Source organism: Pinus tabuliformis, chromosome 8 (genome assembly GCF_031772625.1).
Source record: "Pinus tabuliformis cultivar Carrire ecotype Pingquan chromosome 8, CPIR1, whole genome shotgun sequence".
Lineage (NCBI taxonomy): Eukaryota > Viridiplantae > Streptophyta > Pinopsida > Pinales > Pinaceae > Pinus > Pinus tabuliformis.
This window is the reverse complement of record NC_142294.1, coordinates 171,577,187-171,581,038: the sequence shown is the minus strand read 5'-3', so window position 1 is coordinate 171,581,038 and position 3,852 is coordinate 171,577,187. Positions and strand designations below refer to the sequence as shown.

General features: G+C 33.4%; 1 pseudogene; it reads left to right on the top strand.

Annotated features, from left to right (window-relative positions):
• Nucleotides 1-2,577: 2,577 nt before the first annotated feature.
• LOC149234682 (ATP-dependent Clp protease adapter protein CLPS1, chloroplastic pseudogene) lies at nucleotides 2,578-3,415 on the top strand (annotated as a pseudogene).
• Nucleotides 3,416-3,852: the final 437 nt, after the last annotated feature.

The following is a 3,852-nucleotide window of genomic DNA, read 5'->3' as shown; positions in this document are numbered from 1 at the left end:
AGCCATATTTTGTGTCCTCTTGTATTGGCTTGTCTTCTACACCTTTTTTTCATGTTCTTTCTTCAGTTATTATCATGATAATATTGTCTAATGTGATTTCTAATCAAAATTTGGTTAGCTAAAGTATCTATCCTATGCAAAGAACGTGTTATCAAAAATTAACAGCATTAGTTTTCCTCATAGAAATGTTTCCAAATTTGACAAACGATACAACGAATATTTCATTTATTTACTAGTTTTCTCAAAATAAAGTGGCATCAACATGTTTGCATTTACATTCTGGATGCCAAATATTATATGTCTATGATTAATAAGAGAGATTACAAAATCTCAAATTGGAAGCAATGACTAGAACTAATGAAAATTACATTGCAACTTCTATTGCTCTAGACCCATTATCATAGATTCAAGGCTTAGTCATTTTTTAAAGGAATGGAGAATAAGATCCTTCACTTAGAACAAATCAGAGAAAAATATCCAGTTCTTACGTAATAATTCAAGTATCGAATAAGTATGCTTCACCTAAACTAAAAATTTGGATGTCGGGATAGAGCAATGCTTAAAACCTGAGCCACGACCAAGGATGTTTCCCCCATCACTGTTTGAGCGAATCTCGTGCTAGTCTTGTCAGCGTTGATAAAGTTCTTTTCTTGAACTAGTGGCAATGCCAAGAAGGGTAAACAATAATAACTACTTTAGAAGCTTACAAATTCACATTGACAACTCTGCCTTCTGCATTGCATTGAATCACATCAGTCTTAATATAGTGACTCATAAGAAACAAAGAACTAAAACATTTTTCAAATCATAAAGGTAGTAAATATTCACGATCTCGGTCATTCATGTGTCTATATCAACTGGCATTACAACCATATTTCTACCTAACTTGAGGGTAGATAAGTCCTAAATTTTATCCTTAGATATTTTAATAAAACAAAGCATGGTAAACCTAGAAGGAATAAAAGATCATCATAAAAAAAGAAACAAAAATAGGTTAGACAAAATGCTAAAACCAATTTAACTATATAGACAAACTTCATTGTTGCATCTAATAAAAGAAATCAAATATAAACCAAGCATTTTGTTTAAAGTAGTTTTTTGTTTCAAGGAAATGCTTTGAAAAACATGCCTTGTACAGCTGCACCATAAAGAGCGAATTCGTTTTACCTTAAGTGCTAGGTTTGGGGCTTATGTAGCCACCGTGCTCCCAATATTTTAACCCAGTCCAATCCTTTTGATTTTCACACAAATCAGGTGGGGCATACCATAGTGAGAATGGAACCCTGATGGATGCCTCTATTGACCTCAGCAGTGAACCAATGCACCATTGGCATTTAAGGTAGTTGTCAAGGAAATAAATTTCAAAAGATAAAGTTGTTAGTAAAAGACAGAGTTTAAGATGAAAAAATATGATGATGCCTATACTAGATTTCAAGCTATAGTACTTGAACTTCCATATCATGAAGTATGTCTTAAATGTTAAAAATAAAAACAAGTCACAAATCAATCTAGTTGGTACAGTAATTTCCACCATCCCTATTAGAATGAGGTTCATAAATTAGTAAGTGCTTATTCTTGCATCCTTCTAGAAGAAACCTCGAAACCATGTTTTGTGCATAAGCTCATGTGCCTGCATATAGCATGCATATAGGAGCTCATAATATCATAGGAAAAGGTGATGGCTTAAGTGATAAACCTTGATGAGTGTCACTATCACCATGGCTGGATAGTCACCATCCCAGCCACACCACAAGGAGTAAAAGCTATTTTTAAAAATTGGAAGATGGCATTCACCCATATATTCTACAATTCCATATGATATATTTTACTAGTAACAGAGTCTTTGAGGGGAGGTTTACACACTTTAGTTGATTAAGCCCTACTACCTCAAACTATAATTTGCTTCTGGTTAAATATGAAAGAGAAAGACACATATAAAGAAATAAGCACTTTATAGATATAAAGATTTAATGCATATGGTTAAAATTGTAGTTGTCCATCAAATCCTATTATGTTAGAGCCTTTATCAAATCTCTAGTTACATGATAATAACGTAAACAAACTTAGTGGGTAATAATCCAATAATAGTTATACATGCAAGATCTCATTGATTATCCTCATATCAATCAAAAACCTAAATAATTTTTTATATCATTATCAAAGGATCTACAACTAAAAGACAAGAATGGAAAAATAATTGGAGATCTTGCCCTTGTTTGTTTGTTTAAAATGTGGCATAGAAATATATCTTTCTCTTATGCCTTCAACATGCAAACTATAGCCCCAACAAGGCCCTCCCATGCATCAAAACCTTGAGGATATTATTCTTCACTAGCTAGAGCTTGGTCCATCTCAAATACTGAAATTTCAACCATAGTTTACTACTGGTCAAATCTTCAATCACTGGGTACACACAAAGTATTCTCCAACTGAAAATTAATGGAAAGCAGGAAAGGAAAAAAGGTCATGAAAACGAACAACACTGAAAGAGGAATAATGGAAAGAGGCCCACAATTCTAAAGTTGTCCTCTCGTTATATACAACATAAGCTTGTACTCTCAAGTAGGGTCAAAAGTGATGGCTGCTTTGAAACCTTCGAGATTAATTCTTCCCCATCCCCGATCATATCAACATAAATTAGCTTTCCCTTATCGGTAAAGTGGAAATTAGGCACATGTCAACTACTACATGTACAAAGAGGGAAATGTGAGGAGAAAAACTACAAGAGAATAACGTTGTAAAGTCTCCAAGGTGAAAAAATATCACAGTCAAAAGGGACATGCATGACCCGGGTGTTTTCTGCAATCAGATCAACCTCACCATGGAGAAAAGGTAGTGGATTGATAGAGACACCAACAATTGAGAAAACTACACCTGGTCAAGAATCAGAGTTTGATCTATGGTAAATAGAATGATGACTTATGAATAGATTCTTGTTTCATTGTATTGTCTTATGTAGAAATTTTGTCAAATAAAGATATCTACTCCGAAGGACATGGCTATTAGAGTGTATGTGACTAGAATTTTACTTGAATTTTATTTTCATTGTCAATGAAATAGATATGATGTATTTATAATTTCCAATTCCTTTGATACATCTTCTAAGTCTCTTTCGTTTTTCTTGTCACTACAATAAAAGAAAATCAAGGAAGACATCTCCACCATATCGTGTATTATTGCACAATGACAATTATAACAAATGGGAGTATGATGTGCAAGTTTTGATGGAGGTTATTCCAAGAAAGACCCTTGATATTGTTGTTAATATCCTACAAAAATCCCACTAAAATGACCTTGCAATCGTAATTATTTGTGCTCGAGTTGATGCTAAAGAACACTATACACAACTTCAAGGAAATAGCTTAGTTCCATTGAGCCTGCCAATGATGGTTGCAGAAGATTTCAGTCATATTGACTTGTCAGGAGCACTGCATACTATGATTAGGGTAGAGTTGTAGGTATGCACATCAATGTTAGTCATATAAGTACAATATGTAAAATTAACTATAGGAATCTTAGAATGCAGTCCCTTGAAAATGGAATGCTAATACCTCTATAATTTTGAATGCACATTTGTAGCTCTCTGTAAATGAAATGAACCAAAGCAAAGAGATCATGCTACTTGTGGTAGTTTAGGAACTTGTATTATGAAGGAAATGATAGAGAGTATTTTCTATCTTCTTTCAGTTTAAATGGCTAAATTTTTTGTAGTGCATATCCTTGTCTGCAATTCATGGAAACTTGTCTTTAGTTGTATTTTCTAAATTGCAAGATAATTATTTTCCCTTGCAGATCATTTTGGTGACTTGGTCAAGTGCCTCTGAAGAAATCTTACTTCTATGATTCTATCTA